Source organism: Prionailurus viverrinus, chromosome C1, assembly GCF_022837055.1.
Source record: "Prionailurus viverrinus isolate Anna chromosome C1, UM_Priviv_1.0, whole genome shotgun sequence".
NCBI classification, from domain to species: Eukaryota; Metazoa; Chordata; class Mammalia; order Carnivora; family Felidae; genus Prionailurus; species Prionailurus viverrinus.
In genome coordinates, this window is record NC_062568.1 from 137,995,133 (window position 1) to 138,020,187 (window position 25,055).

General features: G+C 39.6%; 1 pseudogene; it reads right to left on the reverse strand.

The window, feature by feature from the left end:
- Positions 1-20,164: 20,164 nt before the first annotated feature.
- On the reverse strand, positions 20,165-20,696 carry LOC125171721 (GTP-binding nuclear protein Ran-like; annotated as a pseudogene).
- Positions 20,697-25,055: the final 4,359 nt, after the last annotated feature.

The following is a 25,055-nucleotide window of genomic DNA, read 5'->3' on the forward strand; positions in this document are numbered from 1 at the left end:
TTAAAAAGTATAGTTTTTAAAAGTAAATAATTTTTGGAAGTAGGCACTTCATTTCACATTAAGTCACTTTTTATGTATCTTTATATAGAAGGATCCTGTTGTTTCTGGAGCCGTGTAATTATCCTTTTCTATTCACATCAATACCGTAGGAGTTGTGAGCTATGCTGATTCTGTGTGCATGTTTAAGTTTACAGTGATCTGTAGTATGCCATATATTGTAAAATAAGTTACCCTATGTTACTCTTGATCCCCTAGGCTAGTCAATATGTGAACATTTTTTTCCATATTAATTTCTGTTATTTTCTTACTGTATTTTTTCTTTTTTTCAAATTTTTATTTAAAATCTAGTTAGTTAACATATAGTATAATATTGGTTTCAGGAGTAGAACCCAGTGATTCATCACTTACATACAACACCCGGTGCTCATCCCAACAAATGCCCAACACCCATCTAGCCCATCCCCTAGTCCCCTCCCTGTATCAACCCTCAGTTTGTTCTCTATGATAAAGAGTCTCTTATGGTTTGCCTCCGTCTCTTTTTTTTCTTTCCTATATGATCATCTGTTTTGCTTCTTAAGTTCCACGTATGAATGAAATCATATGGTATTTGTCTTTCTCTGACTATTTTACTTAGTATAATACACTATAGCTCCATCCACGTCACTGCAAATGGCAAGATTTCACTCTTTTTTTTTTTTTTTTTTTTTTTTTTTTTTCAACGTTTTTATTTATTTTTGGGACAGAGAGAGACAGAGCATGAATGGGGGAGGGGCAGAGAGAGAGGGAGACACAGAATCGGAAACAGGCTCCAGGCTCCGAGCCATCAGCCCAGAGCCTGACGCGGGGCTCGAACTCACGGACTGCGAGATCGTGACCTGGCTGAAGTCGGACCCTTAACCGACTGCGCCACCCAGGCGCCCCAAGATTTCACTCTTTTTAATGGCTGAGTAATATACTCTGTGTTCTCTTCAGATCATATAAATCTTTCACCCTTTTAAAGGTATTTTTAACAAAATGAATTCTTTGTGATGACTGATCATTTTTCTCAACCTGAGCATCTTTAATTGCCTGCATCTTTCTGTATTGTATTCTACCTTACTTTTCTCTCCACTAACAATACACAGCAACATTGTACCAGAATCTCCTTGAAGTTTGTTCATTGATTTTTTTTGTTATTTTGCTAGAGTGCGTTATTATTGCTTCTTTCAGTGTTTACATGTAAGATATGCTTAACCAACATCAAAACACTGGAGATATTCTATTCGTTCACTTTATCCTTCAACATACATTTGTTTCATGTCTGCCTACTGTACAATAGGTTCTGGAAATGCAAAACCTAAGTAAGACGCTTGAGGTATTCAATCTCTCATTTTTGCCTTTCTTTAGCTGGCTACTTCTTCCTTCAAGTTGAATGCTACAAAGGAGGGATAACATGATGATTGAAAACAGAAAATCAGAGTTGGCATCAAAGAGGTCACTGGAGACCTTTAACAAGAGCATTTTCAATGGGATAGGATGAGGGAGGCAGGATCCAGACAACAGGTGATGCCAATAAGGAATCAGAGCCAATGAGGACAGTGTCTATTTCTGAAGACAGCAAAAAGAAAGGAGCAGATACAGCAACAACATGGAGGGGAAAGATTACCAAATGGAAAAGCTTATTTGGGGTTTGGGAGATATTTGACTATGTTTATAAACTTAAAAGCAAAGAGCCAAATAGTTGGGAGAAACTGAAGATACATGGAAGAATGAAGATTATTTATGTAGAAGACCCTAGAGTCATGTGTGGTGTTTTATGGGCAGAGATTTTTGTTGTGGGAAGGAGAAAGTAATAGGACAACAATTAGAATCAAAAGTGAAGAGGAAGGAAGAATAAGAGAAGTGCCTCTTATTCCCATTGAGAAAAATGGAATAGATTCATGCTCTGAGAGAGAGACAGACAAGCAGAGGCAAACAGTCTGGAGAGAATGACAAAGGTCTGGAACTGTTTCTGTAAGGCTGGTGTGTGGCATGTTCTCTTTTAGCCCCCTAGATCCATTCTCCATACTTCTCCACCCCGCTCTGTGTCCTGAGATGCTGGCAGCTATGTATTGTACCAGCCATTTTCCCTACCCTCTGGCTTTGGCTGGTTTCAACCAGTAGAAGAAAGGAAGGTTTGGGATATTTTTTCCAGGTCTTTCTACCTGGCCATGGGCTGCCAGTGGCTGGTGGCTCCTGCTGGGAGGCCTCCGCTTAGAGTCACAATCTGAGTGGATTCCTTTTCCCCATCAGCTTAGGTATAGTAGTGGCTTTCCCTCCTTTGCTAGCCCCAGGGCACTTCTCCATCCTTTGGGCAGACATTCTTCTCATTAAATGCTCCTAAAATTGGGCTGTGACATTTGTTTCCCATCTGGAATCCTAACTGATACAGAATACAAGAGGAAGCTGAGTGGAGACAAGTAAAAAGTGATCCTTACACACAGGTGAGGGTAGGAGCTATAAGCCTGTGGTACTTATTTACCCTGCTTAACCTAGCTGCCCAGGAGAAGTGGATGGAGAGGATGGTGTGATTCAATGAAGTCTCCTAATGAAAGAGGACATGTGGCAAAAGAAGAGGGAGAGGAATTGAAGGGGCTGGCGAATGGGTCACTGAAATAACTGCCTTAGGCCTAAGAGTCGTGCTTTCCATGTGCATGTCCAGCAAAACACATTTCTAGGTTTCTTAAGTCTCTGGAACAGAATTATGATCTCCCTTGAATTTACCTGTACATTCAGTAAATCTCTAGAAAATAGGAATACACACACACACACACACACACACACACACACACTTTAGGTCACTTCAGATCTGAAAGTGTTATTGGATGCTTATGGACTGAATTGTGTCCCTGAAGCCCTAACCACCAATGTGACTGTATTTGGAGATAGGGCCTTCAAAGAAGTAATTAAGGTTAAATGAAACCATAGCAGTGGGACCCAATCCAGTAGGGCTGCTGTCCTTAGAAGAAGAGACACCAGGAATACATGCACATAGAAAGGCCAAAGGAGGACACAGCAAGAAGGTGGCCATCTGCAAGAGGCCTCACCAGAAACTAACTCTGCTGACACCTTGATCTTGGACTTCTACCCTCCAGAGCTGTGAGAAAAATATTTATGTTGTTTAGGTCCCCTGGTCTGTGGTATTCTGCTATGGCAGCCCAAGCAAACTACCACAAAGATCATCTAAGCCTTCTAACATATAAGGGGAACCACACTTCTTTGGCCATGGAATCCAATGATGCATAAACTCCTTTCCGCCCTCTTGTACTGGCCCCTCTCCTCCTCTTTACTGAATATTATTTACTCTCCAAGGCCAACTCCCATGTCACTTCCTCTAGATAATCTCCCCTGACCAGTCTTATCCTCCCTAACGGAAGCCACTCCTTAGGGATAAGGTCTATCTGGTCTTAGATTATCACTTGTCTTCATTATTCTCTCTCCTAAGGCCAAAGTTTTAACAATTGTATGAACTCACACCAGCTCTTAGCAATGCTGTATGCAGAGCAAGTGCTTAGTAAATGTTTGTTGATTAACTAGTTTCATTTATTTCTACACTTAGGACACATCCTGAGAACAGATGAGAATACAGAGCAAAAAGATCATCATAGCCCTGTTTAGAAGCATAGATAGGACTTCCAAACCTTCACTATATCCACCCCTCACCCCATGATGTTCAATCAAGATCATCCATCCCCGGCTGGCGACACAGCAGATATGACAAGGCTGTTGCCTTTCACCACAGCTAGCCTTACTTAAGCTGCCTAAGAGCAATAACCAGTTTGTTCTCATTCCCAAGGCACATGGCCTTGGAATAACTTGCACAAATCAGACCAATGAATCCTTAAGTCCCTTGCTATGCCATCATTCTAGACATTGTCTAAACAGAGCCCCAGCAAGGTATGTCCTTGTCTGAGATTAGGTCTCAGACCTATTCTAGCTTTTGTACCTCAACAGCAATAGCTGCTTCTCCAAAATGAACTTACCTCATTTAACAGGCTTTCTGTAGCAAACACTGTTAAAACCATTCCCTTTGAACCTTGCATTTTACTTTTAAAATCACTGGTAGAGTTAACTCTCCCTTTCTCCTGAAGACTATATCACCTTTAAAACAAGCTCATCATCCGCTAATCCATTTCCAAACCCAGTTCGGGAATCTGGGTTAAGCACGGTATAACAGAGCGAGACTGTGGCTGGATGGAGCACGAGTTCCTTCTTTATCCTAATTGGCAGAGTCCTCACGAGAGAAGGCAGCGCACCTGGTTCTAACTCTAATTTGTCTTCCTCACATGAATAATTCATACTGTCTCTATGAGACCAGCCACTACAACAGTAGGGGATGGTCCCTATGTGTGAATCACTGGCTGTCCCTGCCCGCCCAGCAAGAAGCATTGGCTTCTGCAAATGTGAGAGTTCTTGCTCAAGGTCAGGTTGATGGCCACTGAATGTTAAGTTAGGGTATTGTCAATTTGGTATTAGTAATTCCCAATTTGGTCTATTTAACTAAGGCTGACCTGCCTTGACATTAACCTTTAAAAGAATGCAAGCTGCTTCCTGGCAAAAGAGCATGTTGGTGAACACATGGTAAGAATGGGTGTATTTGAAGTTTTATAGGCTTGCATGTATCTGAAAATGGAACAGAAACTCAGAGTGATTTTGTGTAAAAACAGAGGGGTGGGGAAAGGGAAAAAAAGAGCTAAGGAGGGAAGGGAAAGAAACAGAAAGTAATGTGATCACGTCACTCCTCTCCTTAAAACTTTCCATATAGCTCTCATTGCTCTTAGGACCAGCTTCAAAACTCTCCACATTGCCTAAGCGACCCTGAAGAATCTGCCTCCTGCCTACCCTTCTAGACTCATTCCACCACCTTGCCCTTTGCTTGCTGTACTCCAGCCACACTGGCATTTTTGAGTCCTTGAACCTGCTCAAGGGCTCCCCATAGATTTTCTTCCCTCCTTACCTCCCCTTGCCCTCATCCCCAAGCCTCCACATGGCTCAACCTTCAGGTTTTGTCCAGGAGGCTGCTTTCGCACAGTGGCAGTGACCTCAGACTGAATTAAGTTCATAGATCCCACCCCACACCATTATATTCCCTGGTGACATAGAAGGTCTGTCATCATATAAGCTGCTTTGTCTTTATGAATTTTACCTCACTTTTAACTAAATAATTCTAGACTAGACTAGGAGCTCCAAAAGTACAGAAACTCCACCTGCAAACTGTATTCCCAGCACTTCCCATAGTACCTGATGCTATATAAAAGGCAGCACAAATGGAGCACCTGGGTGGCTCAGATGGTTCAGCATCCAACTCTTGATTTGGTTCAGGTCATGATCTCACAGTCTGTGGGTTCAAGCCCTACATCGGGCTTTGTGCTAATGGTGCAGACCCTGATTGGGATGCTCTCTCTCCCTCCCTCTCTCTCAAAATAAATAAATAAACATATTTTAAAAACTTTTAAAGGTGGCACAAATGGGGGCGCCTGGGTGGCGCAGTCGGTTAAGCGTCCGACTTCAGCCAGGTCACGATCTCGCGGTCCGTGAGTTCGAGCCCCGCGTCAGGCTCTGGGCTGATGGCTCAGAGCCTGGAGCCTGTTTCCAATTCTGTGTCTCCCTCTCTCTCTGCCCCTCCCCCATTCATGCTCTGTCTCTCTCTGTCCCAAAAATAAATAAACGTTGAAAAAAAATTAAAAAAAAAAAAAGGTGGCACAAATGAAAGAATAAATGAACAAGTGAACACACTTATGAATGGGGCTCTTCATATATGTAACTATACCAAAGTGCAACTGGAAAACTCATAGTCTGTTGGCTTGTCTTGCCAAAGTGGAGGACCGATAGTCTCACCTGAAGGAATAAACAGATGAGAAAATGTGGACATCCCCACCAACATCTTGCTTCTAGGTTTCAAGGTCTGAAGAGCAGTTCATTTAGTTAGGTAGGCTGAAAGGATCAAGAGAAATGAGAACCAAGAAAGTGTATCTGTGCCTGAGGCCACTAAAGAACAAAAAACAGTTAGCCAGCCAGGAGAGGTCTTGTTAGAACATAACTTGGAAATCCCTCTGGCATGCCATACTGAAAAGCCCTCTTGCGATCAAAAGACCTACCAGTTATTCTGTTATTGCCTCACCAAGCCTCAGCTTCTGTGTTAATAGAAATGGGAACGATCGTATTTAGCAGATGCTTGTTCAATTTCTTCATGGCACTTCCCCAGCACAGACTTCTGAACCATTAGGTACAGTAGCCACAGTGCCCAGGACCCATGATGCTTTTAGGGGCTCACCAAAATGGTTTAACTTCTTTTAGGACCAGAAGATAATTAATATAATCTAGCCTGGATTGCATTCATCTTTATATCAAGAGGTCATAAAATATAAATGTTAATATACGTATGAAGAAAGAGGTCTACAAAGGCTTCAGTGTTGAGGGCCCACAAAAGTCATAATGTAGCCTTGTCCCCACCCCCTTTTGGAGATCTTCCTCTCCCCCACATTATCTGCCTGTTTACAGCACTGCATCCTCAGCAACCAGCTTTGACTCTGCTCCTGTAGTTTGATTATACCAAGACCTACACTTGGCCAAGGTGGGCCTGTCAGAGGTGCCTCCACTCAGTGCTCATCCTAGCCATGGTAAACTGGATGGATAAGGGGAGAATATCTGGGGCTGGGCCTCCTGCGTCTGGCCGAGCTAGTCAGGTTCTTCCTTATGAATTTAGATTTGATTCTGAAATCCAGCCAGTCTGACTACTCCTTCTCTGAGAGAAGATGAAAATTTGGGAGCTGTTTCCCAGCATATGGACTTTAAGCAGAGAAAGCCAATCTGAAGGAGAATATGCCCCCCCCCCCCCAAGGAACAGAGGACTAAGATAGTAGGTCCCAGACATATTCTATTCTCAGGCTGGATGCTGTTTCTATGGCTGCTGGCACCCTCTCTCTTGGATTCTCTGAGACCTCAGCAAGGCTGAATAGGATAGTGGTTTAGGATCTAGGGTAAGGAACTAGGCTGCCAACATTCAAAGCCCAGTTACTACCCTCCAGCTCCATGACCCCAAACTAGTATTTAAATTCCCTGTGACTCAATTTCCTCTATCATAATAGGTATGTGTTGTGAGAATTAAGAGAAGTAATCTATTAAAAGTGCTTAGAATACAGAAAAAAATACAAGTCCAGAAACAGACCTGTAAATATGTTGTCAATTGGTTGTTTACAATGGTGCAAAGCAATTCAGTGGAGAAAGACAAGTCTTTATGACAAAGGATGCTGGAATAATTGGAAATCTATAAATCAAAAAATATAATAAATCAGGGGCACCTGGGTGGCTCAGTCAGTTAAGCGTCCAATTTCAGCTCAGGTCATGATCTCACGGTTTGTGGGTTCGAGCCCTGAATCGGGCTTTGTGCTGACAGCTCAACCTGGAGCCTGCTTCAGATTCTGTGTCTCCTTCTCCCTCTACCCCTCCCTCCATTCATGCTCTCTTTCAAAAATAAAATAAACATTAAATAAAATTATATAGAACAAATCAAAAAATGTATCAAAAACTCAAAAAATATATAAATTGACCCTCAATCAATACTTTGCAACATACACAAAAATTAACTTGAAATGCATCGTAAACCTAAATGTACACCCCAAAACTATAAAAGTTCAAGAAGAAACATAGGAGAAAATCTCTAGGACTTTGAGTTAGGTAAAGATTTATTAGATATGACATAAAAACTGCAATCCATAAAAAAATTAATTGGACTCCATCAAAATTTTAAATTTGTTTTTTTTGTTTTTGGTAAGACAACATTAAGAGAAAGGCAAACCACAGGTACAAAGTATCTGCAAAACACACATCAGATAAAAGACTTCAAATATACAAAGAACTCTCAAAACTAAGATAATAACACAAAGAACCCAAGAAAAAGTCCGGCAAAGATGTGAACAGAAACATCACCAAAAGCAGAGATACGTGTGGCAAATAAGCCCAGGAAAAGGTGCTCAACATCTTGACTCATTCGGGAAATACAAATCAAGGCCACGGAGAGGTAGCACTGTCCCACCCTTAGCACTGCTAGGATGAACACTGAGAATACCCACAGCTGGTGAGGAGGGGAGCTACTGGAACTCACTGCTGATGGGAATGTAAACCATACAGGCCTTACAGAAAACAGCTTGGCTACTGCTTCTAAAATCAAATATACACTTAACGATGACTCAACCGTCCCAGGATTAGATATTTTTACTCAAGAGACATGAAAACATGTATGCACTCAAAAGCTATACACAGATATTTATAGCAGTTTTATTCATAATCATCAAAAACTGGAAACAACCCCAATATCTTTCAACCGGTGAATGCATAAGCAAACTGTGGCACATTCATACGACAGAATACTTCTCAGCAATAAAAAGAAACCAACAACTGATGCAGATATAGGCATGAATGAATCTGAAGGAAAAAGCCACATTCAAAAGGCTATGTAGGCTATGAGCCATTGATATTGGGGCTGGGAAAAGGCAAAACTACAGGACAGAAATAGATTAGTAGTTGCCAATGACTAGGGACAGCAAGAAGGTTTGCTACAATGGGGCATGAGGGAACTTTCTGGGGTGACAGAAATGTTCTATATCTTGACTGTAATGGGGGTGACATGACTGTATGAGTTTATACACTACAGTGAATGTTAATGTATATAAGTTCAATAAACCCGATTTTTACATTTTTAGGGGAAAAAAGTAACATCATTGACCTAAGTTGGTCCCAGTGGGTTTCTGTTACTTGTATTCAAGAATCCTAAATGACACAAACACACAGCTCATAGTGTTTTGACTATTTAATGGCACAATGCAGTTTCATCTTAAGATGGGGTTAAATTCTAACATTAACCCGTAAGGCTAACTTTACCTTTAAAAGCCCATTAACTTCCCCATAGAAGACAGTGTACATTTTTTATGTACACAGATTGGTACAAGAATGCATATATATGCCAAGTCTGAGAACCGTGAGCTATTACAAAAGGAAACGTAGATGCAGGTGACTAGACTATTAGCGGTACGTAGATGCAGGTGACTAGACTATTAGCGGTGTTTCCAGTCAAATTATCTTGGTTCAAATCTCAATTCCACCACTTTCTAGCCCTGGACAAGTTACTTAACCTTGCTATACTTCAGGTTTTTCACGTGTACAATGGTGATAACAGCACCTAACTCAGAGGGTTTTAGTGTAAGTTAGTTAAACATATGGAAAGCCCTCAGTCAGGCACAATGGAAAGGCTGTATTTGTGTTAGCTGTCAGTGGGTCAGATAGGCCTACAACACAATCCCTTCAGTCAATGATTATCTAGTAAGCTCCTACTGTGTACAGCATCTATTAAGCATGCTGTGTGACGTGTTGCCTCAGGCTGCCCACCCAGAAAACTGACCCTCTCTGTTTAGCATGTGAATTGAGTTTGATCTAGATTCATTTTGAGAAGGCTATACCCATCCACAAGGGCTTCACCAAGCGTTTTAATATCTAATATTCAAATAAAACCATCCATTTGCCTCCACCAGCACTCTTAAAGCCTGCATGTTTCAACTAGTTGGGAGGATAATCTGGTGACCAGAAAAAAAAAGTCTATGACAAAGCAGCAGTTATTTGGGGAGCCCAGGCCTCACAAAGGGACCACTCTAAGCCCACCGCTACAACTCCTCGTCGCCTCTCCAAAGCTCTTCGTTTCTGTTCTACTTTGTTTCTGTTCTACTGGCCTGGTTTCCCTTCAGTGTAGGTTCTTTAATCTCAGCTCCTTACCTCTTACCTTTTACTTAGGTGTCCACTCAACAAAGCATCCTGCTTGTTAAGACACCTTGAACCTTTGATTTTGCTTCCTGTACCTAAGCTTTTTCTTATGTCTAAATGGCTTAATAGCACCTGTTCTCCGTTTCCCAAAAAAGATGAAATTAGGTAATCAATGTGACAATGCCTTGTCACTCATAGATGAAGAGGAAGAATCACTTTTCATTTTGTTATAGGATGACCTTCCTTTATACAATTGTTTTTCTCAAATGTTTCTTGTGAATCAAATCCACATTTAAAAGTCCTAGGGATAGGGTTCCTGGGTGGTTCAGTCGGTTAAGTGGTTAAGCATCAGACTTCGGCTCAGGTCATGATTTCAAAGTTTGTGAGTTCAAGCCCCACATCAGGCTCTGAGCCTGACAGCTCAGAGTCTAGAGCTTGCTTCGGATCCTGTGTCCCCCTCTCTCAACCCCTTCCTTGCTCATGCACTCTCTCTCTCTCTAAAATAAATAAACATTTTTTAAAATAATTTTTCAAAAAGTCCTTTGGGTGCTCACAGCATGGTAGAGAATTGTGTCAAAAAGCCAAATTTGTTATTTGGCCTAACAAATATGGTAGTCTCCCCACTTTATCCACAGGGATACACTCCAAGACCACCAGTAGATGTCTGAAACCACAGAAAGTACTGAACACAACATATATACTATGTTTTTTTCCTAAGCATGCATAATTATGATAAAGTTTATCTTATAAATTAGGCACAGTAAGAGATTAACAATAACTAAATATAGAACAATTTTAACAACATGCTGTAATAAAAGTTATGAGATTATTGTCTCTCTCAAAATATTGTACTATACTCACCCTTCTTCTTAGGATGATGCAAGACAGTAAAATGCCTGTGTGAGGAGATGAAGTGAAGGATACAGGTATGTGACCTAACATTAGACAACTACTGACCTGACCATAGGTCATAAGGAAGACCATCTGCTTCCAGACCATCATTGACTATAGGTAACTAAAACTGCAGAAAAGGGATGACTACTCCAATTGACACTGATTTTTCTAAGCCTCCATACTGGGTTAATTTAGATGATGGTGATGATAACAACAACAAACATCACGAAAGCTATCTTAATTCATTTAACAATTTATCAATTTTTAAGACACTTTCATGCACCTCTCAGCTGATGCTCATAACTACCCCCAGGAGATCAGGTATTATTATCCCCAGTTGCCAGATCAAGAATCTGAAGCCCAGTTAGGTTAATGATTTGCCCAGGTTATGCAGCTAATGGACACGTGCTGAAGGCTCAGATAGTCTCAAAACTCTTACACTGGACCTGTACAAAACAGACCAAGAACCAAAAGAACCAGGAATCATCTGCAGTCTGCAGAAATGCAAATAACTTCCTTTAAGCATTCATGGCGTCAAACCTTAAAATTCTAAAGCCAATGTCTCCAACACATAAAATTCTAAATAAATAGAGGAGACTGCTGACATCTTCAAAGCAGAAAGACAGTAAATGCAGTACCACCATGACAAAAAATGATTAAATGCTAATCATACCAGCTAAAATATCATCATCAAATTTTGCATTAACAGCCACAATTAAATAGTAGACTTATTAGCAACATTATGTTTAAGTGCGTCCGTCCAGAATCTTTGTATTTTTCCACCAAACATAAAAAAGACTTTAAATCAACTTTAAGGGGATGCAAAGAAAAAAGATAAAACAATGTCACCTGTATACACAGTGTGGGAAGCCTCAAAGACCCTAGAGGAAATAGCTGAGGTCTGCAGTTTCCAAATGTCAATTTGGAGGAGACTATTTTAGACACAGGTAGCCTTCTTGCTAATGAGATTCTAGATAAAACTTTTACATAAATTCAACCTTATCTCTCTCCATCCCTCCCAAATATCTCAGAGGACCTGGAATGCAGGCATAATCCTCTACCAGAAGGAGAATATCCTACTATGAGCTGATACAAGCTCCCCTGAAATCTGAAAGATGCAGGATGGCCATTTCTTTATTGATCAGACCCTTCACTTGTACACGGTTAGCCTTGGATAGATGCCCAGAAGTCTTGGGTGCATGACCAAGAATCTCTTCTCCCTCTGATTTTCCCAGTTTCCACCTTCTCCCAGTATCCAGTGCTATCCAAGTTTGCACCACTTGGACTGGACCACAGAGATCATGATTCTTGCCTCCATTCTGGGGAGGGAGAAGTTAGAGAGGATCCTTCAGTCAAAAACTCCCTAAGTTCTCCTTGGCTTTGTCTGTGATCTTTCAGCATCTTCTACGTAAAATCACTGCAAGGCAAACAACATCTCCTCTTGGCAGTATAGCTGGTTTCTTACAGCCATCTATACTGGCTTACAGTAGGTCATGTATTATTAAACTAAAAGTTCTCTCTCTTACCAGGAGTAAAGTGATAAAATAAAGGGAGACAAGAAAAATTCATCCTCCCACATATGCCTAAAAGCAAGGGTACTCTTCCAAACTAACCTTTTTTCTTTTTTTGTATGATCTAATTCAAATGTTCTACTCCCACCCTGCCTCCATAATAGTCTCTCCCAATGTAAAAGATGATTAAAATAGGCATGTCTTATGATTTTCTTAGTTATAAACAAGTAGGTGATTTTTTAAATTGAGGTATGTAAAATTGATTGTGTCCTCATCAACACCCATTTTATGTTTATTTGCCAAATTCCAATGGCTGATATAAACAACTGTGTGGCCAGAAATGATTAGGGCTTTGTTGAGGTCTGTGGTTGAACTGCTTTATGGTTGGATTGTTCTGAACTTCCATTCGCAATGCAAACCCACAGGAGAATGGGTCACCTTCCAGACTATGCCTTTGCAGAGTTATGTGTAACAGACTTCAACTTTTGGAAACCTGTTGACATCTATTTGAAAAATTCCAGTTCAAAGGATTCTTCAAATTAAATGTACCCATATATGATGTCTTTCTTTAAAGCTCTGGAAGGACAGGGAGCATAATATGTGGATGGGCAACCATTAAGGTTTCTGCATTCATATATGGTCTGCAAGAATGGATTCATCTGTTCATTCATTCATTCAATTATTTGTTGACTGTCAATTATTTGTTGAGGGTGCAAAGTCCTGGGGATACATTAGTGAATAGAACAAGACAGACTGCATACTTGCTCTTAAAGTGTTCCTGCTCTAGTGGAGAGAGAGCTGAAAGTGATAAACTAATTACAAATATTGCTAAGATGTAAAAAAGAAAAAAGGGTACCTGGGTGGCTCAGTCGGTTAAGCGTCTGACTCTTGGTTTTGGCTCAGGTCATGATCTCATGGTTTTGTGAGTTCGAACCCCACATCGGGTTCTGGGCTGGCAGCATGAAGCCTGCTTGGGATTCTCTGTCCCTGTCTCTGTCTCTCTCTGCCCCCCCTCACTTGCACTGTCTCTGTCTCTCTCAAAATAAATAAACTTTAAAAAAAATATGAAAGAAAGGAAGAAATAGGAGACAGAGGTAGAGAATAAGATGGATGCAATACACCTACTTTCAATGAGAAAGGAAAGCTTTCTGAACAGATGACATTTGAGCCCTGAAAAATGAGAGGCTATCATGCATGTAGGACTAGGGAAATATCATTTTCAGGAGAAGGAAACAGCCCAAAATCTGTGATAAAGGAAAGGGCATGGTGTATTCATGGCACTAAAAGGAAACCTTGTGTGGCTGGAGTGAGCTAAGAGAGGTAGGCATGGGCTAGATTATACAAGATGTTGAAGGTCATGATAAGGAATTTTTATTTTATTCTGAGGCAAACTGGAAGCTGCTGGAGATTTAAACAGAAAAGTGACATGACCTCGTCTACGTTTTATATGGTACTGGCTACTATGCAGACAATGGACTGGAGGATGAAATGCATGGCTATGGAGAAACAGGAGACAGTTTTAACAGTCCAAACGGGAGCTTAGGAGAGCATGGCATAAGTACAGAAGTGAGATGGAGAGAAGACAGACTCAACACATCTTTTTGGGTAAAACCAAAAGAACTTGCTGGTAAGTTCAATGTGGAAAATGAGCGCAAGAGAAGAATCAGGGATAATCACAAATTTCTGGCTGGGTGGGTGGTGGCGCCATTCATTAAGATGATGAAAACTGGCCCTGGTTTCTTCTGTTCTAGTGCAAGGCCTGTGATACACATGTGGGGCCCTAAAAGGTTATTTCATTTTCTTTCTAATAGATCTTCCTGTGGGGAGAGCTTTCTGCACTCTTTTGTACTACTAGGGAGCTACACACACACACACACACACACACACACACACACACACACACACACACACAGAGTTAGCCAACACAGTCCAAAGGAGGCCTGAGACCTGTTTCAGCTCCTACCATCAGGTTTCCCAGCCCCAATTAACGTGCAGAATGTTAGCAGGTAAGACCAACTGTAGCTTAGTGATGCTCAAGGGAACAAGAAAACCACATGGTAACATAAAGTCACATTTTTCCTGGGAATTAAGACTTGAGTATCAAACCTTTGGCATGAATTGCATTATTGGATGGACTGAGAATTCACACATATGCATCCACTGGTCACTGGTATCGAGTTCTTTAAAGAAAACCCAAATCAAAGATAGGAAGTTGTTCACTGGACAGAGGAAATGGACTTTCTTGGGAAAGGGCACTGAGAGATGAATTTAGGGTCTTCCCTCTGATAGATGGGCTTCTTCAGCAAAATGTGTTGTCAGAGAGACTCTTCCAGCCAGTTCAACTCAAAGCCAGTAGCTTGAAGACCACAGTTTAAAGACATTCTCACCTTTGTGGAGCCTGAGCACCACTTGAAGGTCATCAGTTCAAGGGGGTTTATGAAGCTGAGGTCTAATCAATTAAAATAGCTTTGGGGAAATTTATTCCATAGAATTCTAGATATCTTTCTTACTGTCTGTGTGGCTCTTGATGCGAACACAACTGGCATGGAATCATTGGCCATGTGTCCTTCCTTCACCAGCGTACACCATCAGTATTTCTGTGCCATGAAAAATGTGCTTATGAGAATTGGTAAGGGAAATCTTGAAAAGATAAAGACATTGCAAAAGAACAATCAGTACCTAAATAAGGAGTAAAAGGGATGGCAGAATTCATCTCACTGCTCTGGATCCAATTCCCAGCTTCCCTGTTACTAATAGAATATACCATCAAGGTAAGACTTTTAGGAAAAATGGGAAGCACTTCAGTAAGAGATAGCTAAAAGGGGAACCAGGCTTTGCTTCACCATTTCCTAATAATTGTATCCTTATGTTTTGAATTTTTTTTCTGATTTTGTTTGTTTAATGAGACTTATCTCTGCATTGATTTTATAGTCCCTCATCATTTCTTTCATTTATTTTTAATGTTTATTTTTGAGAGAGAGAGTACAAGTGGTAAAGGTGCAGAGAAAGGGGGACAGAGGATCCGAAATGTGCCATGTGCTGATAGCAGAGAGCCTGATGCAGGGCTTAAAATCACAAACTGTGAGATCATGACCTGAGCCGAAGTCAAGAGCCAGACACTTAACCAACTGAGCCACCCAAGCACTCCTTTCATTTTTTACTGAGCTCTACCAATTTTTTTTTCTCTATGGTCTTATCTCCTTTTCGATCATTTTGCACATGTGTGTGCTTCCTCCTCCCCAAGAGATGATGCTGCCTATACTATCTTTAAGATTCTTTGTCAAATTCGTAAGAACAATTCGTCTTCTGATTTATGTAAGTTATCTGACTTTCGATTACTCTTTCTTCCTCTATTCTTATGTATATTGTCTAATGTGTTCCTTTCTCAAGATTATTCACCTGTATTGGGGCAGTTCTATCTGAGGCCACCATTTGCTTGAAGACTCAGCCCAGAAATTTAAATGTAGTATATTATCTCAAAAACCTTCTCACCAAATTTGTCCTCCATCCTGAATGCACATTTCTCCTCCTTTCTCTTCAGTTAGGATGTGGATTTGTGTTGCAACCTGGCGAGCACAGTTTCCCCTCCAACCTTCCCATTGCACACCCCATTAGGCATACCTGTGGACCCTCCACAGGGGTCCCCATCAGCTCCAACCCTCCCACTTTTCTCCAGTTGACACCTGGGTCTGCCGAAGGACATGCCCACTTCTCTTCTGGCTGCATTTCTCTAGATCCCAGGAAACCGAATGAAGGATCCTTTGGACCTGAAGACTGTAACATACACTTCCAGAGAAATCTGACTCTGCTAAAATCTGAGGAGATTTCTGGGTTCTCAGTCTCCACCCTTAGTTTTAGTCTCAATTTCTCAGCCCTGGCCAGATTTTGTTCATAGTGAAGTTTCTGTATTTCATCAAAGACAGAGTTTTCCTCTTTTTTTCCATTTTTTCAAGAAAAGTTTTTTTTCAAAAACTTTTTCAAGGTCTCAAGGAGGACTGAAGACTGAAATGCTTTTACTTTGACTTCTTTGACTGAAGGCCCTGTTGTTCACTCCTCGACCCACGGCAAGCTTGCCTCTACTTCAAGTTGCTCAAACTGCTTTCTCAAAGATAACTACTGACTTCCTAATTGCTAAATTAAGTCTTTTTTTCCTGTTATCAGAATTTCTTTATTACTAAAATATATATAATTAACACACAGGTTACATTAGTTTCAAGTGTACAATATGATTCAACAATTCTATATATTACTCAGTGCTCTTTATAAGTGTGCTTTTTTTTAATCTTTTTTACATTTATTTTTGAGAGAGAGAGCACAAGTGGGGAGGGGCAGAGAGAGGAAACGACAGAATCCAAAGGAGGCTCCAGCTGTCAGCACAGAGCCTGACGCGAGGCTCAAACTCACAAACCATGAGATCATGACCTGAGCTGAAGTCAGATGCTCAACCAACTGAGCCACCCAGGCGCCCCGGTAAGTGTGCCTTTTTTAATGTTTATGTATTTATTTTGAGAGAGCGTGCAAGAGTACATGAGCAGGGGAGGGATAGAGAGAGAATCCCAAGCAGGTTCTGCAAGGTCACGAAGGGCTCACTGTCACAAACCTCGAGATTATGACCTGAGCCAAAACCAAGAGTTGGTCACTCAACTGACTGAGCCACCCAGGCACCCCCATAAGTGTGCTTTAATTCCCCTTAATCTATTTCATCCATCCCCCAACACCTCCCTTCTACTAATCATCTCCTTTATTCACCTATTGATGGACACTTGGGCTGCTTCTTTAATTTAGCTATCGTAAATAATGCTGCAATAAACATAGGGATGCATGTATCTTTTAAAAATTTTATTTCTTCTGTTATGCCTAATGCCCATTCTCTTGCTGTTTTTCAATTTTCCTTCAATTATAGCTATTCTCCTGGGATTTCTGTTTAAATGATCTCCCTGGTCCACTCCTCATTCCCCAGGCTTTAACTGCCCACTGTGTGCTTTACTTCCAAATGTCTCTCATCTATCCCAATCCCCTCTTGAAATTTATACCCAATTTCCAAAGCCAGTTTGACACCTACACCTCCACATGCACATGCATCTCCATGTATGTTCTAAACTACTATTTTCTAATCTAGTGATGCTCAGAATTTTAGTGTTATTTGTCTTAAAGAGTCACACATTAGTTTCCTAGGGTTGCAATAATAAGTTACCACAAACTGGACTACTTAAAACAATCAGTTCTTTCACAGTTCTGGAGGCTAGAAGTCCAAAATTAAGGTGTTGGCAAGACCATGCTCCCTCTGAAGGCTTAGGAAAGAATCTTTCATTGCCTCTTCCTAGCTTCTAGTTGTTGCCAGTGATTCTTAGCATCTCTAAGCTTGTAGCTGTGTCACTCCAACCTCTGCCTCTATCATCACACAACTTTCTCCTCTAGGTATGTCTTTTTCCAAGCCTCCCTCTTCTTTCTCTTATAAAGACACCATTCATTGGATTTAGCACCCACCCTCACATAGCAATACCTCATCTTAACTTGATTACATCCGCAAAAGTTTATTTCCAAATAAGGTCACATTCACAGGTACTGGGGGTCAGAACTTAAACATTTCTTTTGGAGGAACACAATTATCCCACTACCTCATGATAAAATACATTTTGAAAATATTGACTTAAGCAAAATCAGACAGATTCCATCACTATAGAACTCCTCAGAGCTTTAATAAGCTAATATGAATTGTAGGGGTTTGGTTTTGTTACCATTATATTAGATTCAGGTGTGCAACATGACTCAGTATTGGTATACACTGCAAAATTATCACAATTAAGTCTAGTCAACAGCCCTCCCCATACATAGTTACAGACTTTTTTCCTTGTGTTGAGAACTTTTAAGATTTACTTTCTTAGGACCTTTCAAATATGCAATACAGTATTATCAACTATAGTCACCATGCTGTACATTACATCCTCAGGACTTATTTATTTTATAAGCTTATTTATTTATTTTGAGAGAGAGACAGACAGGGAGCACAAGAGAAAATCCCAAGTAGGCTCTACACTGACAGTGTGGAGTCTGATGAGGGGCTCAAACTCACGAACCGCGAGATCATGACCTGAGCCAAAGTTGGATGCTTAACCAACTGAGCCACCCACGCACCCACCCCTGGATTTACTTATAACCGAAAGTTTGTACCTTTTCACTTCCTTCACCCATCTTGCCTATCAGACACCCCCACCTTTGGCCACCACCAATTTGTTCCCTATTTCTATGAGCTTGGATTTTTGTTTGTTTTTGGCAGTTTTTTAGATTCTACAGATTCTTTAGATAAGTCTTTCTCTGTCTGACTTATTTAGCATAATGCCCTCAAGTTCCATCTGTCACAAATTGCATAATTTCATTCTTTTTTATGGTTGAATAATATTCTATTGTGTATATATGCCACCTTTTCTCTTCCCTTCTTCCATCAATGAACACTTAAGTTGTCTCCATGTTTTGGCTGTTGTAAATCATGCTTCAATGCACACAGGGGTGCAGCTATCTTTCTGAGTGTTTTTGTTTTCTTCAGATAAATACCCAGAAGCAAAATTGCTGGATCACAGGATAGTTCTATTTTTAATTTTTTGAGGAACGTCATACTGTTTTCCGTAGTAGCTACATCAATATACATTCCCCCCAACAGTGCACAGGATTTCCTTTTCTCTACATTCTCACCAACACTTATTTCTTGTCTTTTTGATAACAGCCATTCTAATAGGTAATATCTTATTGAGGTGATATCTCATTGTGGCTTTAATTTGCATCTCCCTGGTGATTAGTGATACTGAGAATATTTTCATGTATCCATTGGCCGTCAATATGTGCTCTTTAGAAAAATGTCTATCCAGATTCTTTGCACATTTTTGAATCAGACTTTTTTGCTATTAGGTTTAGGTATTTTTGGATATTTTTATCAAAAATTGATATGCAAACACTTTCTCCCATTCACTAGGTGCCTTCCATTTAGTTGATAGTTTCCTTGGCTGTGCAGAAGCTTTTTAGTTTGAAGTAATCCCACCTGCTAATTTTTGCTATCGATGCCCTTATTTTTGTGTCAAATTCAAAAAATCTTGCCAAACCCATGTCAAGATTACCACTTACGTTTTCTTCTAGGAGTTTTATGGTTTCAGGTCTTACATTCAAGTTTTGTATCCATTTTGAATTAACTTTTGTGTAGGGGGTAAGATAGTGGTCCACTTTCATTCTTTTGCATGTGGCTGTCCAGTTTTCTCCTCACTACTTATTTAAGACACTGCCTTTCCCCATTGTATATTCTTGCCTCCTTTGTCATAAATTAATTGAACATATAAGTATGGGTTTATTTCTGGGTTTTCACTTCTGTTTCGTTGATCCATGTATCTGTTCTTAGGCCAATACCATACTGTTTTGATTACTATAACTTTCCAACTGTAGTTTATAATCAGGGAGCATGATGCTTCCAGCTTTGTTCTTCTTTCTCAGGATTGCTTTGGTTATCTGGAGTCCTTTAATGTTCCATACAAATTTTAGAATTGTTTGTTCTATTTCTGTGAAATGCCACTCAAATTTTGATAGAGATTGCACTGAATCTGTAGATTGCTTTGGGTAGTGTGGACATTTTAACAATACTAATTCTTCAAATTCATGAGCACAGAATATCTTTCCATTTATTTATCTTCTTCAATTTCTTTCATTAGTACCTAATAGTCTAATAGTGTCTAATAGGTCTTTCATCTCACTGGTTAAATTATCTCTAATTATTTCAGGGTTTTTTTTTTAGATATTTGAAATACAACTTTATTCTAATTCTAAATTAAAAAATGGAAAGGACAGTGACAAATGAGATTTCACCACTGGATACTGTGATGTGACTACAGCAGTCTTATATTTGAAACTCAGAAAGGAAACAATTGTGTTCCAAAACAGCTAAATATGCAAGTTCAAAAAATGAGGGTATACACTGTCACATTCACTCCGAAGCCCATTCTTCTCCTTCAGCAACCCATAGATGAAGCACATGTTCCACTTGTTAGTTTTCTAACAAGCCACAGGAAGGGCTGGTCAAAATTGTAGTTAATTTTGGCAGAAATGTCATAGTGTTGAAGGTTGGTCTTATGGTGGAAGATTTTGCCGTACCTTTCCTGTCCTTGATGTCCACTTTGTTGCCACACAGCACGATGGGGATGTTTTCACATATTTGTACCAGATCTCTATGCCAGTCAGGCACGTTCTTGTAAGAAACCCTTGATGTTACATCAAACATTATAATGGTACACTGGGCTTGGATGTAATAGTCATCTCTCTAGCCCACCAAATTTCCCCCTGACCAGCCGTATTCCATATATTGAACTTAATAGGTCCTCTATTGTCATGGAACACAAAGGGATGGATCTCAACACCCAATATGGCTGCATATTTCTCAAACTCACCAGTCAGATGACATTTCATGAACATAGTTTTTCCAGTACCACCATCGCCAACCAATACAAGTTTGAACCGGACTTGGGGTTCTCCTTGGACAAGCATCATGCTGTTGCTCCCAGAAGTGTCTCCGGCCCATCTGACCGAGCAGTTTTTCATTATCCTTGATGTAATTATACCTGGGATTGTTTCCTTAATTTTTCTTTCTGATGGTTCATTGTTAGTATGTAGAAATGCAAGCAATTTCTTTATATTGGTTTTGTGTCCTGCAACTTTACCAAATTCATTTATCAGTTTTCACAGTTTTGGGGTGGAGTCTTTAGGGTTTTCTGTATAGAGTATCATGTTATCTGCAAATGGTGAGTTTTACTACTTCTTTCCAGTTTAGATGTCTCTTATTTCTTCTTCTTGCCTAACTTCTCTGGCCAGGACTTCCAATACCATATTAAATAAAAGTGGCAAAAGTGGGCATTCTTGTCCTGATTATGATCTTTGAGGAAAAGCTTTCAGCTTTTCCCCGTTGAGTATGATGCTAGCTGTGGGCTTGTCATCAATGGCCTTCATTATGTTGAGGTACATCTCCTCAATACCTGCTTTGTTGAGAGTTTTTATCATAAATTGCTATTTGTCAAATGCCTTTTCTGCATCCATTCAAATGGTTATATGATTCTTATCTTCATTTTGTTAATGTGGTGTATCATATTGATTTGCAGGTGTCGAACCACTTTTGAATCCCTAGAATATATCCTACTTCATCATTGTGTTTGATCCTTTTAATGTATTGTTGAATTTGGTTTGCTATTATTTTGTTGAGGATTTTCTGCATCTATGTTCATCAGGGATATTGACCTGTAATTTTCTTTTCTTGTGTCTTTGTTTGGTTTTGGTATCAGGATAATGCTTGTCTCATTCCTTCCTCTTCTATTTTTTTAGCCGAGTTTGAGAAGATTGGTATTAATTCATCTTTGAACATATAGAATTCACTAGTGAAGCTGTATGGTCTTAGACTTTTGTTTGTAGAAAGTTCTTAAATTACTGATTCAATCTCCTTACTCTTAATTGACCATTCAGATTTTCTAACTCTTCATGATTCAGACTTGGAAAGTCACATGTTTCTAGGAATTTATCCATTTCTTCTAGGTTGTACAATTTGCTGGCATACAATTATTCATAGTCTCTGATGATCCTTTGTATTTCTGTGGTATCGATTGTAGCATTTTCTCTTTCATTTCTGATCTTATTTCCTCTCTTTTTTTTGGTGAGTCTAGCTAAAGGTTTGTCAATTCTGTTTATCTCTTCAAAGAACAAATTCTTCGGTTCATTGATATTTTCTGTTGTCTTGTTAGTCTCTATTTCATTTATTTCTGCTCTGATCTTTGTTATTCCTTTCTTCTACTAACTTTGGGCTTCGTTTGTTCTTTGTTTTCAAGTTATTATTTAAATTCTAGTTAACATATAGGGTAATATTGCTTTCAGAAGTAGAATGTATAACTTGTAGTTTTTGAATCTCCAAGAATAGTGATCATATGGGTTATCACATAGAGCCTTCCCCCAACTTAAATAACCACAAAGCCCTTTTTGGTATTGAGTCCTTTAGAATGATTGTGTCCCAACAACAGACTTTGTATGTTCTTCTACCAGTGCTTCTCAGATTTTCATGTGCATATGAATGGCATAAGAGTGCTGATTCTGATTCAGTATATCTGGGATAGAAGTCTGAGATTCTGCCTTACTTAGAAGCTTCCTAGAGCTGCCCAGCACAACCAGTCTTCAAACACACTTTCTAAGCAAGCTTCTAAGTCAAAAGCTTTATTTCCACCAATAATGTTTCTCTTTCTCCATTGCCTGACTTGGTCAATCATGTCACTATCCACAGTTACTCAACTGGAAACTTGGACACCAAATTCCCTTCCCTTCACTCCTCCTTCAAATTTAACCCCACCTCAAATCCAACTTATTGCCAAGTTATGTTTGTCTCTTGAATCCAGTCCACCATCTCCATTATGTTTGCCAGGACTTTAGTTTCTTTCCATGGACTATGAGTCGCCTTTTAACACTTCTTCCTGTCTTTAATTGTTTCTGTCCAAATTGTTGCCACACACAGAATTAATCAGGTCAGTCCCTCACTTTAAAATTGACACTGATATCTCACTGCCCACCCAACAAAACCCCAAATGCTCAGCATTGAAATATTCCAGGTCCTGCAAAATCTGATCTCAGGACATTTTGGAGCTTTATTCCCACTTCTAATGCAAGACACAACAAAGGCTGTGGTCATATTAGGTTGCTCACCCTCCCCTGAACACACCATGCATATTCCCATCTCTGGACCTTTCTTCAAACTCCTCCCTCGTCAGTATGGTCTTTCTCCCACCTTCTCCACCTAGAGGAAAACTCTCATGCTTCCTAGTCTAAATATAGTCTCCTTTGCTAAATGTCCCCCAATTATAATTTATTCCTCCTTTATGTTCCCAAAGATTTTTCACTTACAATTTCTTTAATTTGCCTTATAACCATCTATACATGTGTTTTACTGGCTAACTCCTTAAGGGCAATGATCATGCATGGCACATATTACATGTTTATTTATTCCTTTATTCATTCAAGAAATCTCCATATATATGCAATGAATATTAAGCAAATGAGTGTATTGGATGGAGGAGAGTCAAACTTCTATGAATTCTTTACAAAGTATGGTTGAGCCTTAAATAATTTGGAGGTTAGAGGTGCCAACACTCTGCACAGTCAAAAGTCCATATATAACTTTTGACTCCCCCAAAATTTAACTACTAATCACATACTGTTGAAGCCTTACCAATAACACAATCTATTAACACATATTTTGTACATTCTGTTTTATATATGGTATTCTTACAATAAAAAAAGTTAGAGAAAAGAAAATGTTGTTAAGAAAATTGTAAGGAAGGGGCACCTGGATGGCTCAGTCTTTAAGCATCTGACTTCAGCTCGGGTCATGATCTCACAGTTTGGGAGTACAAGTCCCACATCGGGTGAGCTTGAGCCCCGTTTCATGTGAGTATGAGTGCTCGTGCTTTGGGTGAGCCTCACTTTCTCTCTCTCTCTCTCCCTCTCTCTCTCTCTCTCTCTCTGTCCCTGCCCCTCGCTCACTTGCATCTTCTCTCTTTAAAAAAAAAGAGAAAGAAAATTATGAGGAGGAGGAAATACATTTACAGTACTATACTGTATTCATTTAAAAAAAACCCACAAATATACACACATTTCAAACCCATGTTGTCCAAGGGTCACCTGTATAGACGTCAGGCCACCTGAATAAAATGCAGATTACCAGAAGCCAATCCCAGACCTACTGAACCAGAATTTTGAGGAGATGAGACCTTAGAATCTAGATTTGAGCAAGAAATCCAAGTGACTCTTACTCAGGCTAATGTGTGAGAATCACTATAATTTAAAAGTAAATAGGTCAATGGTACCAACTTGTGCTCATAAGGATTTAAAAACATTTGAGATAAAAATTCTCCTGGTCAAAGTGAAAACTCTGTAAAACAACAAAAAAAGTTAAAGCATATTTGGCATCAATAAAGAACAAAATAATATAAATATTTGGTAAGTCTTTTGAACAAAAAACTTGCTGTTGAGTTCATGATAGTTCTTTTTAATATTTTCTGGCCAATGACAACTTAAAGCATGTACGCACTAATTATTTCAGTAAAGCTAAGCTATTCCAGTTGCGACATTTTTCTGAAGCCCAAGAATTGTTTTTAAGTTCTGTCTTTTTTCCTGTGCAGCATTTAAAACCAACGGATTCTTAACTCACAATTGAGATCACCTACTCTTTGTTACCGGGATCGACACAAAACTGAAGGCCATCTTGATGAATATAAGAGCTAAGTGAAAGTTAAATTTGTCACATTCTTTACCATGCTGCACACTTTCAGAGTTTCATTAAAAAAAAAAAAATCCACATAATTAGTTTAGCTTTACCAGGAAAAAAAAATTTTTGAATGACAAGGTCAGGCTCCTGACCTTTTAGTAAATTAGAGAAGATTGCCATAAATTGCACAATATAATGAAACACCAATTTGCATATTTGCTGCTATATTAAAAGGGATCAGTTTTAGCTCACAAAGCAGAACAAACAAAAACATGCATTTTAATAACTCAAATTACTCCCAGGAAGTGACCCTCAGCAGAAAGCCTGATTATCACTACTTAATTAGAAGCCTTGGAAATCTAAATCCTCCTTTAAATCCTATTCTGGGTACAGTGAAAGATGAAGCCATGAGTTTTGTCTAAGATTCAATATTTACTCTTTACTAATATGTTTGCTGGAGAGACTTCCCAAGCATTATAAAGACATGCGAGAAAAAATTTAATATTCAAAGAAAGAGTGCACAAAACCTGTGTTGGCTTGCAGGTGCAAAGCAATTAACAAGCTGGCATTTACAGTACTTTTAATTAATTAATTAAAAATGCAAAGCTGAC